Raw genomic sequence first — 13,681 nt, forward strand, 5'->3', positions numbered from 1 at the left:
CGAATCCACTGGGGTTTGTGCCTCAGTTTCCTCGGGTGTAAAAAGGGGGTGCTAGCCCCGAATTGTTCTCCACATTCCTATAGTCATCAGCTGTTTCCCCTGCCACCAACAGTAGCACAATTCTCTCTCTGTCTGCATCATTGAGCTCCCGATTGAGAACCTTGGGTCCTTGAGAACTTAGGCCACTGCAGCTGGACTCCTTGGAAAGGACTTGCTTGGCACACAGCAAGTGCTCAGTAAGTTGCTTACGCGTGAAGGTATGGATTCTGCCACTTCCCATCTTGCCTTGGCAGCCCACTCCCAGCCGGCTTTCCCTGATGCGAAGAAGCAGAACTGTGGTGAAGACTAGAGAGTGGAGGGGAAACTCACTTCCCACCGCTGGGCCCACAGGCACTCAAGTCATTAACTGTGCCTGCCTTCCGGGGGAAGCAGTGGCTCCACCTCTCCCCTCTGCCCAGCTGCCCTCCACCCAGGAGCCCAGGCTGCACTTGTCATCTGCTGAAGTGCTCCGCTTTTTTAAGTATCCCTCTCAATAGCTTTGGCTTTTGCTAAGTGAAGGGAATCAATTTTAATCTTCCTCATACACGTGATTTCATCCCAGAGTTTAATTAAAGAAAGTAGCATCTGAGAGATGAGATATGTGAGGACATCCTTTTGTGGGCAAGCTTCTCCCTACAGGTCCAGACCCCAGGAGAACAAAGGAAAGGAGAACTCAAATCCACAAGCATCTACCTGGCCACAGCAATGTCCCAAATACTGCATGGGGTATATGCACACTAAAAAAAGTATTCGTTGTTTTTCTGGAACGAACTCAAATTTAAATGGGCGTCCTGTATTTTTAGTAGCTAAATCTGGCAACCCTTGGGTGGGGGTGTCAGTAACCTCTGGAGAAATGCTTCTTGAGGTGGGGGCTGATTTAGTGCTATGGTTTCCAAATTTTGTCCCTTGCCCTGAGCCTGGCACCTGTCATGTAGGCAGTCCTGTGAATGACCAGCATACCACTTGCTTCTGCCTTATCCGAAACATTAATATCCGCGAAATCACACGTTTGCTGTGCTAGTCGCATTCCCCCCTCACATCTGTTAAATAAATACATCCTTAGCAGATCTGTGAGAGGCAGCGTGGGCGTCACGTGCGATCCACCTGGGGAACAGGCATGAAATAGTAGTCATACTTGGAAAACCCCAACTGAATGGGGGTACGTGAGCCCATCTTCCCAAACTCTTTCCATTCCTCTCCTGTCTTTCTTCTTCCTCCTGTTCTAGATGGAGTTGGCCTCGGGGTCCCCACACAGCCCTCCGCAGCACCTGGCTTGGTCTGAGTTACTCCCATTTCTCTGTGTCCTGTTCTCTCTTATATTCTTTACTTGCTGAAACGCTTCCCAAGGTCTAGAGCTTTGTCAGAACAGGTGTCTGCACACTCACTGTTATTTAGAGTCCACAAACCACTTTCAAATAAACCTAGTGTCCCCTTGCTACTCACAGCAGACCCGTGGGGACAGTGGGCTATCGCGTCCCATCTCTATGGTGCAACATAAAGATGCCCCTAGTTCTGAAGCCATTCAACCAACCATAATAGCCATGTGGCCATGCGTGGCGTTCAAGTACAGTCCGAGTCTCAGTGTTCTCATCTGTCAAGTGGGCATGATACTACCAGCAATTCCCGGTGGCTATGAGAATCAAATGGTACAACTTGGCACACAGCCTGACACACCACATGACAGGCTTTTAGTAGCTTTTCATTTGCTTTCCTTCCAAATGGAGGAGACAGGTTGAGATGTCAGGTGATTTGCTCAAGGTCACTGGTCATGCCAGGAAGTGAACAATGAATGAGCCAGCATTTGGGCCCAGCTTTCTCACATTCTTCCTACCCCCCACCCCGTGCCACCCTTTTCCCAGCACTTTGCCTGACACAGAGGCGGCACTTAGTAAATGGTGAAGGGCAGAGAGACTGTTCTTCCTGCTCTCCCATTCTCACTTCCACTTGCTTCCCCTTTTCCTTTGGTTTGTGCAATGTAAAGGTAGACGTGGCACGTTTAAAGGTCTTGATCTGGCCCTTCCCCATCCCCCCAAAAACTAAGAGCTCTATGTGTTTATTCATTGAAATGTTACTTTTTCTTACCCCCTGAAGCCAGCTCTGAGTTAGACGACATGGGTCAACAAGGCAAAAAGTAAAGAGGCAAAGGTGCTGTGACTGTCAGGCCTTCTAAGGGGTCTCCTGTGGATGGGGAGACTAAGGCCCAGAAAGCACAGGAATGTGTCTGGGGCCACAGCCCAGATTCTCAGGCTAATTAACCAAGAAAACAGCCATGCTGCCCAGTACTCATTGGGACACGACCCCCTAAAGAAAGGAGAGACAGGTGCAAACAGTGATCGAGTGCCTAATATTGCTCGGCTTGCCATCGGGGCGCCGATGGGGAGGACACGGAAGGATAAACGAATAAAGGTGGCTCTATTTTATTTGTCACCATGGCATCCTATTTATCACTAGTGATGGAGGAGTGGAGGGTGGACCATGGGAATGCCCTTCATTTCAAGGCTGAGGAAAGACTCCTCCATCATCCACAGCCCACTGAGTGACAGGCTCAGATTTGGGACGCGCTGAGGAGAGCAGGAAGGGACTTCCACAAGGACAGGCCACTGATTTCCCCTGAACTTGCCCAACCACCAGGAAGAAGGAATTCACTTTTGCTGGGTCTGAGGCGGCACAGGAGCATTAAGGAGGTCCTTGGAGCAGTGGAAAGTGCTCAGCAGGCTTGGGAGTGAGCCCACCTCGGTGAAGGGTCCCCTCTTATTCCCTAAGAGACCCAGGGAAAATAATTTTACTGGTCTAAGCCTTCCTTCCCTCAAAATGGGAATGAGACCACCAACTCTTATGCAGACTAAATGAGAGGCCATCTGGTGTGTGGTTGTGAGCACAGACCCAGGAGCCTGCCCTCTGGGTCTAATCCCAGGCTCTGCCACTTATTAGCTGTGTGACCTTGGGTAATTTCCCTAACCTCTCTGTGCCTCAGTTATCTTCTCTGGAAACTAAGTATAGCATCACTTCCTACCTCATAGGTCTTAGGATTAAATGACTTAATAAACTCTCCACTGTATCCCCAGTACCTAAAACAGCATTTGGCTTAGTAAATACTCAATGAATATTTATTGTATAGACACCTATAAAGCACGTAAAACAGTATGTAGCATATAGTAAGTGCTCAATAAATGTTAGTGCACTTTTGAAACACCAGGCTTATGCCTTGAGTGATCCCTCAGTCACTCACCAACCAAACCTTGTGATTCTGCCTCCTGAGTCTCATGAAACCATAACCCCCACCTTTCTACCTGACTCCTCCCTAGGCCCTGCCTTCAGCCTCAACATACCCATATATATATTGACCACGCCCAGGAGGCACATACTGTTATCCCCATTTTACAGATGAGGAGATTGAGGCTGGACGAGAAGTGACAAGTTTTGGGATTTGGCCTTTGTTCTGTCATCCTGCAAAGCCCCTGTTGGAACCAGTATCAATCCTGCCTGTACGAGAAGCCAGTCGATTCTTCCTCCATCTCTTAGGTGACCGCTCAGCTCTGGGCTGGCTGCCATACACACAGTAGACACTCTATTCATGCCTGACACAGGAACTGAAAACAAGTGAGCCAAAAGAACCTGTGGCAGGATGGCAGTAGCTCCGAGCACCCTCGCCAGAGGTCATCAGGAGAGAAACCGGCAGCCGACAACTTGATCCACGAGCTAAGCTGGGAGACAGGAGCCAGTCCTTCCAGGAGCCTGAAAGAAGCTGGTTTAGGGCCGTCTTCATGTCTCCCCAAGGCTTGATTAAAATGAATTTTGCTGCTCAAATCAGGACCCCACTGATTGTAGTATTAGCACAATGCAAATTCAAATTCTATTAAAGAGTTTTATTGCAAGTATAAATCTTTAATAGTCTTCCATGTCAGGTATGAAATTTTAATGGGCTGGTTTTTGGGGGGAGGGGGGAGGAATACAAGTGAGCAATGCAGTTTTAATGAGACAACATTCGTTTTTCCCTGCCGTTCATAAGTTAGTAAACCTTGTCCGTATTAAAAAAAAAAAAAAAAAAAAAAAGATAAAAGCTAAGAAGTTTCCTGGAGCAAGCTGGGGTGAAGGGCAGGGTCTCGGTGAGCCCTGCATACAACCCTCTCAGGTTTGGTACCTTCACACGGCAGAATCCAATCAGAAAGGCTATGGATGGAACTGCAAAGCCAACGCATGCCAACGTCCATGAGGACACCTGCTTCCTTCTGGTTCCTTCTTCTGACATTGGCACTTCCGTTGTCAGTACTTGCTTACTCTATTCAGGATATGGGCTGCCCTCAATGAAGGCCTATTCTAATCCCCAGGTCATCAATGGAAAAACTGAGGCCTGGAGAGAGGAAAGGACTTAAGCAAGGTGGAGTCAAGGTCAGAGCTAGGGCAGAGAAGCCACTCTGAGTTCTTCCCACAGAAGAGTCCCACTCCCAAGCAAACAAACCAGAGCAGTTACAAAAGTCAAACCCAGGAGGAAGAACAGCAGTCCACCCCCCACCCCCCACCCTCAGTGCCTCACTGGGTCAGCTACCCCATACGATTCATCTCTAAACTTAATAAGCGCGACAAGAGACGTGGAATGGCATCCTGATTTATACATCAGGGTGGTGAGGCTCAGAGAGGTAAAGTCACTTGCTCAAGGACACCCAGCAAGCAAGTAGCAGAGCAGGACTTGAATCCAGCCCAGCTGCTATTCTGAGCCCCAGACTCCTTATTTGCCTACTCAACATTTCAACTCAGATGACTCAAAAGCATGTTAAACCAGCTCAGTCAAAGGGACTTTCTGCAATAATGGAAATGTTCTGTATCTGTGCTGTCCGATACAGCAGCCACTGCTACTTAAATTTAGATTAATTAAAATGAAATAAAATTAAAAATTCATTTCCCCAGTCATAGCTGCTCTGTTTTGATAGCCACACGACACTAGATGCTGCCGCACTGAGCAGTACAGCTCGAAACACTGATGACCCAGACCGAAGCCCTGACCTTCTCCCATCCCTCCTCCAACCAGTGCTCGTCTGGGGCTCCTCATCTCAGTGCTCAAGCCCCAAACCTCCAAATCTATTCAGTCCATCATCGTGCCCACCAGATTTTACCTTCCCCTTGGAAGAATCTCTAATCCGTTCACTCCCCTTTATCTCCACCAATTTTGGCCCTGGCCACCACAGCTTCTCACCTGGACCACTGTCATGACGTCCTGACCCACCTCCCTGCTTCTACCCTCACCATCCCTCAGACCATCCTCCTCTGACAGCTCATTTTATATGTCTGCTTGACTGGGTTGAAGGATGCCCAGCGAGCTGGGAAATCATTAGTTCTGGATGCATCTCGGAGGGAATCTCTGGAAGAGATTTGCACTGGGATTGGTGAAGCGAGTAAAGATGATCACCCTCCCCAATGTGGGCAGGCGTCATCCAATCCACTGAGGGCCTGAAATGAACAAAAGGACGGACGGAGGGTGAATTCACCCTGTCTGCTGGAGCTCAGACATGCCTCATGCCTGATCCTGGACATGAGCACTCCTGGTTCTCAGGCCTGAGGACACAGACCAAGATTTACACCACTGGCCCCCGATTTGGGGGCCTTTAGATTTGGACTTTCAACATCAGTTCCCCTGGTTGTCAGGCCTTTGAACTCGAACTGAGTTAGTTATACCACCAGCTTTGCTGGTTTTCCAGCTTGCAGACAGCAGATAGTATTTCTTGGTCTCCATAACCGCACAAATCAACTCCTATAATAAATTTCTTATCTGTACCTATGTATCTATGTATCTATCTATCTACTGTGTTTCCCCAAAAATAAGACCTAGCTGGACAATCAGCTCTAATGCATCTCTTGGAGCAAAAATTAATATAAGGATATTGTATTATATATTATATTAATTATATTTATTAGATATATTAGATATATTACATTATTTATGTTATGTTATGTTATGTTATGTTATGTTATGTTATGTTATGTTATGTTATGTTATGCCCGCGCTTATAGTAAAATAAGACCGGGTCCTATATTAATTTTTGCTCCAAAAGACACATTAGAGCTGATTGTCTGGCTAGGTCTTATTTTCAAGGAAACACGGTATCTACCTATCTATCGACCTGTCTGTCTGTCTGTCTGTCTGTCTGTCTGTCTGTCTATCTATCCTATTGGGTCTGTTTCTCTGGAGAATCCTAATACACCTCCCTGTATAGCAAAGGGATCGATTTAATCAATTTGACTATAAATCTGAGCTTCCACACCTTTCTTAAAACTCCCCACTGACTTCTAGGCTCCTTTACTTAGCCTAAGAGGGGACTTACCTTGCTAATCCATCTACATTTCTATCCCCCAGCTTTTCCCAATCTATCCACCCTTGTCATCTCTCAGTTCTATGAAAGATAGAGCCTTTTCCCACCTCAGGGCCTTTGCATATGCTGTTCCTCTGCCCAAAAGATTGTTTCTTCCATTCCTTACCTGGATGACTGCTATTCAACCCTTAGATCTCAACTCAAATGACACCTCCTCCAAGAGCCCTTCTCTGACTACCCCCTCCAAGGCAGGTATCCCCCTCCCTGCTCAAAACACCCTGCAGCACACCCCATAGTTCTCCTCATCATATCTTGAGGTCATGCTAGGCTGTAAGCATTGAGTTCAGGGCCCATGTGCTACATTCTCCTCGCATGGCGCTTGGGAGGTATCTGACAAATGCCTGACAGAATCAGTGAACAAGTGAATGAACGATTAACTGAACGATGAGCAGACATACACACAAGCAAGCTAGTCCCGTTGCCCCTTCTGGTTTCTGCAGACAGGCAGGAGCCATTTTCCATTTATGTAAAGGTTAAGTTTGACAAGGCCAGGGCATGTAGGGAGCTGGGTACCCCCAGCCTGGCTCTGCACTGCAGCAGGGAAAGAGCATCTGATTTTTTCAGTGGAAGGCAAAGAGGTAAAAACACAAATCACAGTTTTGTTTTGGCTGGAATTACATTCTGGAAAATGGTGCACATTTACCCAGACTCTCATTTTGGAAGAGAGAAAACTAGGGTGAGGGGCAAGGCTTCCAGTCAGTCAGGGCAAAGCTGGCCTAGAACCCAGCCCTCTCATCTGTTTCGTGCTGCTCCACAGACCTGCAAGAATCAGAGTTCTCAAGTTCAAGTCCATAGCCTTCATATACACAAACTGACTAGCCAGAAACTGTGCTAGAAGGGGAAATCCTATTTACAAGGTCTGACAATTAAGATCGCAAACTTGCCGCCGTGCGCTTACAGCGGCAGCACTAGACAAACAGCTCGGGAAGGTTTCATAACCTTGGTCTATCAGTGTCTCACTGCTGTGTTCGTGTCGACGTGTGGCGGTGTCTTGCTGAGTGGTGTTCATTATTGTTGTTGTGTGTTTTTTGTGTCATCACGAGAACGTCCGGGCTTGAATTAGAGCAACGAACAAACATTAAATTTCTTGTTAAACTTGGCAAGAATGGAAGTGAAATCTGCGACATGTTAGTCCAAGTTTATGAGGATAATGCCATGAAGAAAATGGCAATGTACAAATGGATTAAATGTTTTTCTGAGGGGAGAGAACGTGTCACTGATAAAGAGAGGTCAGGGCGGCCAGTAACGAGTCAAACTGAGGAAAACATTGCAAAAATTCATTGATTTGTGCATCAATATCTTTGGCTGACTGTGAGAAGCATAACAGACCAAGTAAACATTGATAGAGAAACAGTTAGGAAAATCTTAACTGAAAATCTTAGCATGAGAAAGGTGTGTGCAAAAATGGTCCAGAAGGAGCTCACCGATGAACAAAAGCAAAGGAGAGTCGAAGTTTGCCAAGACCTTTTGGAGAGGCAAGATGATGTTTTAGGTCTTGCTATCACTGGTGATGAAACATGGGTGTACCAAAATGACCCTGAAAAAAGCGTCAAAGTGCACAATGCAAGTCAGCCAATTCTCCACAACCAAAAAAGTTCTGTCAGTCCAAACCAAGAGTCAAAACGATGTTGCTAATCTTTTTTGATACCAGAGGGATTATTCTTTATGAATTTGTACCAAATGGACAAACAGTTAACCAAGTTTACTATTTGGAAGTGCTGGAAAGGCTGCATGAAAAAGATGAAAACGACCCGAACTTTTCACCAACAATTCATGGCTCTTGCATCACGACAATGCACCAGCTCACATAGCACTGTCTGTGAGGGAGTTTTTAGCCAGGAAACAAATAACTGTATTGGAACACCCTCCCTACTCACCTGATCTGGCCCCCAATGACTTCTTTACCCGAAGATAAAGGAAATATTGAAAGGAAGACATTTTGATGACATTTAGGACATCAAGGGTAATATGACGACAGCTCTGATGGCCATTCCAGAAAGAGTTCCAAAATTGCTTTGAAGGGTGGACTAGGCGCTGGTGTCAGTGCATAGCTTCCTAAGGTGGGTACTTCTAAGGTGACCACAGTGATATTCAGCAATGAGGTATGTAGCACTTTTTTTAGGATGAGTTCTCGAACGTAACTGTCTGACCTCGTAAAACACCAAGAGTGAACGCTAATGTAAACTATGGACTTCAGTTAATAATAACCTATCAATATTGGCTCGTCATAGTAATAAATGTACCACACTAATGCAAGATGTAATATTAGAGGACACTATGTGGGCAGGGTCGGGGGAGAGGAGGTATATGGGAACTTTGTACTTTCTGCTCGATCTTTCTGTTGATCTAAAATTGCTCTAAGATGAATCCATTATTTTTTTTAATTAAAAAAATAAAAAAGCAAGAATGGCTATGAAAACCCTGATGGAGAAGGGCTTCACGAGGAGGTACCAGATGCTAAAACCTGCTTTACTGCTTCTGTAATTCCAATGGTGTGGCACTGACTCTTGAACAGAGGGACAGACAGGGGAACAGACAAGAAACAGGCCCAAAGACACATGGAAATGCAGTATACGATGAAGGGGCATTACAAATCACTGTGGCAAAGATGGGCTTTTTAATACGCAGCACTGAGATAACTATGTAGCCACTTGGAAAGAGATAAAATTGAATCCATATCTCAAATCCTACACCAGAATAAATGGCAAACAGATTAGCGATCTAAAGGGGAAAATGTATTTACAAGTATTAAAAGAAAAAAAAAATGGGTAAAATTCTGTCTATCCCGGGCATACGGAAAGGTTCTCTAAGGAGAATTCAGATTCAATAAAAGAAAAGACTGGTAATTAAACTAAGTAACAGTAAAAATCTTTCACATTGAAAAAAAACCCACAACTCTATAAGCATGGTCAAAAGAAAATGACAATGGAAGAGAAAACATTTATAATATGTCATCATATATATGGGCCTGATTAGCCCTAATATAGAGAGAATGCTCACATTTTAGGGGGAAAAATCCAAAATTGTAATAGCAAAAGAATAGGGAACAAGACATGAAAAAGTTACCAAAAAAGACATAAAAAACATACAAAAAGACATCGACTTCACTCATAATAAGAAAATTGCAAAAATATAGAGAGCTACATCAAGATACCATTTCTCACTTATCAGCTTGGAAACAATTGAAAACTTGACAATGCCTGCCAGTGAGCTGTGGGGAAGCAGGCTTGCTCATGCACGGCTGGTGAGAAGTCGGGACAGAACAACACTTACGGAGTGGAATCTGGCAATACTGAGCAAACTATATATGTATTTACCTTTTGACCCAGAAATCCCACTTCTAGAAATGCATCCTGAAGATACACTTCCAAAAGTCAGAAAATACATACGCACACCGTTACTCATGGTGGCATTGTTTGTACTTGTAAAATATGGAAAAGAACCTAAATGCCCACACAGAGGAGAGGGGTTGAATAAAGTAATGATAGAGCCACACAGTGGAGCGCTGTGCAGCTGACAAACAGACTGACAAAGATTTCTGTGCACTGGCATGAAGTTTTTCCATGATATAACATTTTAAAAATTAAAGTGCAAAAGAATATCTGTAGCACACTGCCTTTTGCATAAAAAGGAAGAAAGTATACACATACCTGCTTATTTTTGCACAAAGAAACAGGAATAAACCAGAAACTGGTGTATTTGGTGACTTGCAAGGAGTGGGTGGGAGTGGGTAGGAGGGATATAGGATAGAGCTGATACTCTGAGTTTACCTTTTTTGTATAACTTTGATGTTTTAGTTACTCAAAAAGTACAATGAAATCAATAAGGATGGGGGTGGGGTGTGAATGCCAGCAGAAACAAATGAACCTATTTCAAATGAATAACAGACCTAAGCTGAAAGAGGAAAAAGGAATAACTAACCCCAGTAACACAGTCCTTTCACTCTAAAATCTTAGTTTAAGGACAAAATGAATTTCAAACAAATCTGAAACTCAACACAGTAGGTTTGTTTTTCACAGTGGTTTGCATTAGGCAATTCTAAACTACTTTTGTGTCTTGTAAGATTCGGCAAGTGAGTATATACATTGAACCATTTACATGAGAATCAAGTACTTCCTACGTACCAGTCCTGCGCTTGGTGATGGGGATACCGTATGTACTGTATTAGTTTCCCACAGCTGCCCTGACAAATTGCTGCAAACTTAGTGACTTAAAAGAACACAAACTTATTATTCTAAAGTTCTGGAGGCCAGAAGTCTGCCATGGGTCTTACTGGGATGAGATGAAGATGTCAGCAGGGCTGAGTTCCCTCTGGGGGCTCTCGGGCACAGTACATTTCTTTGCCTTTTCCAAGCTCCTAGAGGCCACCACATTCCTTGGCTGACGGCCATATTCCTTTACCTTCAAAGCCAGTGTCGTCAGGCCAAGTCCTTCTCGCGTGGCCATCTCTCCGGTTCTCTCTTCTGATTCCCTGCTCCACTTTTAAGTACACTTATGATCACACTGGGTCCACTTGTACAATCCAGGATCCTCTCCCCATCTCAAGGTCAGCTGATTAGCAACCTTCTGTAGTATTACAACCTATCTTCTGTAATCTTAATTCCTCTTTGTCATATAACCTAACATATTCCCAGGTTCTGGGGATGTAGACATCTTTGGGGCTCATTATTCTGTCTACCACATGAGTGGTGCTCAAACATGGCATACACTTATGGTTCGCCCAACAGACATGAAACCAGAGGGCCTCCACCAGCCCATCTGGGTGAGGAAGGGTTAACAGGGCATCTTGGCACTTTGCCCGCTGGAGCACAACTTGGTTCAAACTTGCTAAGACATATTTGACAAAAGGGTGCAAAAACCCTTGCAACTTTATTTCTAGGAATTAATCCCAAGAAGATCATCATGGTTACACAAAACAAGAAGTTACAAAGCTAATTTAGATGCTTCCTAAAATTCCGGGAATTGATCAATCAAATATCATATGCTAAATCCATATAGCAATACCATAAAGCCATAAAAAACAATATTGTAAAATATTTAATCACATATAATGTTTTCCAATTTATTTAAAAAATTACAAAACCAATATAAGCACATAGCAAAAACAAACAATGAAAAAAAAAAGGTATATACAAACTCTAAAAATCTTGTCTCCCTAAAGCTCCCTACCCTTAAAAACACACCTTAGGTCTCCAGACCATCTGAGGTCTCAGCATGAGGAAGTAACCACTATTAACAGTTTCTTGGGCATTCTCCCAGGAACACTCTTCACATATTTATGTATGTACAAATGAATATATTTATCTTCTTAAAAAAACAAACATGAGGGGCCAGCCGGGTGGCTCAGGCGGTTGGAGCTCCATGCTCCTAACTCTGAAGGCTGCCGGTTCGATTGCCACATGGGCCAGTGGGCTCTCAACCACAAGGTTGCCAGTTCAATTCCTCGAGTCCCGCAAGGGATGGTGGGCAGCGCCCCCTGCAACTAAGATTGAACACGGCACCTTGAGCTGAGCTGCCTCCCGGATGGCTCAGTTGGTTGGAGCGCGTCCTCTCAACCACAAGGTTGCCGGTTCGACTCCCACAAGGGATGATGGGCTCTGCCCCCTGCAACTAGCAACGGCAACTGGACCTGGAGCTGAGCTGCGCCCTCCACAACTAAGACTGAAAGGACAACAACTTGACTTGGAAAATAGGCCTGGAAGTACACACTGTTCCCCAATAAAGTCCTGTTAAAACAAACAAACAAACAAACAAAAAAACAAACATGAGATCATATAACACCACTCTGTGCCTTCATATTCTGCAAAGGTCTTTCTGCCATGGAAGGATCTTAACGCTGCATTGTCCTGGAGGGTGGGGGAAAGCATATAGTCTGATCCTACTTTTCCTGAACTACTTTTATCCACATCACATTCCATGTAAGCACAACTCTGGAAGGACATACACCAACACTGTTGTACTAGTTTTTAACTATAGGATTTGCTACATCCTCTACAATGAACATGCTTTACTTCTAAATTCAGGTTTTTTTTTATATCATCTTGAAGTTCCTCATCTAATGTGGTCTTTAACTGTGTTAAAGGAGCTGGGAAGGAATCTGCCAAAATGTTCACAGGAGTTGCCTCTGAATGGTGAATTCCAGGCAATCTTAATTTCAAGCTCTTTATTCATTTTCTGTGCTGTCCCGACGGTATATGAAGACCATATTGTTGAGGCAAAGAGAAAAAAAAAAAATCCTAAAAAGAAAAGTAAAAATATGTGGGGGGAGGGCATGACATGAAACATCTCCCTCAATGTTTGGGGTCTTGGGAAGAGTGGGCCTGGGCGCTTGGCTACTCTGCTATGCCACCCTGGAGAAGCTTCTTCTGTATGCCACCCATCCAATCCATGTCTCTAAGTAATTTGGGATAACTCATTCCTGTCCTCCACTGGGCTCAGAAGCCTGCTGGCACAGATAGGCTTGGAGGCGGTTTAACCTCTTCTAGAAAGATCCTCTGAGGTTTCTCTCATTTGTTGCACCTTTTAAAACCTCATTTCAATTGGAAACGACTAAACAAACACCTGCTTTCAAGGGAATGGTTAGGTACATTATAACTCAGACACAAGATGGAATGTTATCACGCAGCTATCACAAATTGCACTTAGGAGAAGTTTTTAATTACATGGGAAAATGCAAGTGACAAATGTGGGAGGCAAAATAGTATACACCATATAATACCAATCGTGTAAAAATGTGCAGAGCAAGGAATGAAAGAACGTACATCAAGATGATAACAGATGGAAACAACCCAAATGTCCATCAACTCATGAGTGAATAAACAAAATGTGGAATAGCCATACAACAGAACATTACTCAGCCATAACAAGTAATTTACCAATATATGTTAAATGAAAGCAGCCAGACACAAAGGCCACATATACTATAATTCACTGATATGAAATGCCCCAAACAAGCAAATCTATAGAGACAGAAATGGAGAGGGACTGCTTAATGGGTACAGGAATTTTTTTGAGTGGGGGTGATGAAATGTTCTGAAATTAGATAGTGATGATGGTTGTACAACTTGGTGAATATACTAAAAACCACTACTTTGTACACTTTAAAAGGGTGATTTTTATGGTACCCGAATTATATCTAAAACAAAGATGCTTGTAAAGGTTGACGTTAGGAGCCAGGATGTCTGGGTCCCTTTTACTTTCTGTATGTTTGTATTGAACCTATTGCTTTAATAGCTAGAAAAAAATTAAAATGAAAAAGAAACAAAATTCCCCAAAAA

The 13,681-nt window shown here is 44.1% G+C and overlaps 1 protein-coding gene across 8 annotated transcripts in view; it reads right to left on the reverse strand.

Moving 5' to 3' along the window:
* WHRN (whirlin) overlaps nucleotides 1-13,681 on the reverse strand; it is an 83,769-nt gene that overhangs the window by 26,099 nt on the left and 43,989 nt on the right. The window lies entirely within an intron of this gene.

This window comes from Rhinolophus sinicus, linkage group LG04 (genome assembly GCF_036562045.2).
Source record: "Rhinolophus sinicus isolate RSC01 linkage group LG04, ASM3656204v1, whole genome shotgun sequence".
In the NCBI taxonomy this organism is placed as follows: Eukaryota; Metazoa; Chordata; class Mammalia; order Chiroptera; family Rhinolophidae; genus Rhinolophus; species Rhinolophus sinicus.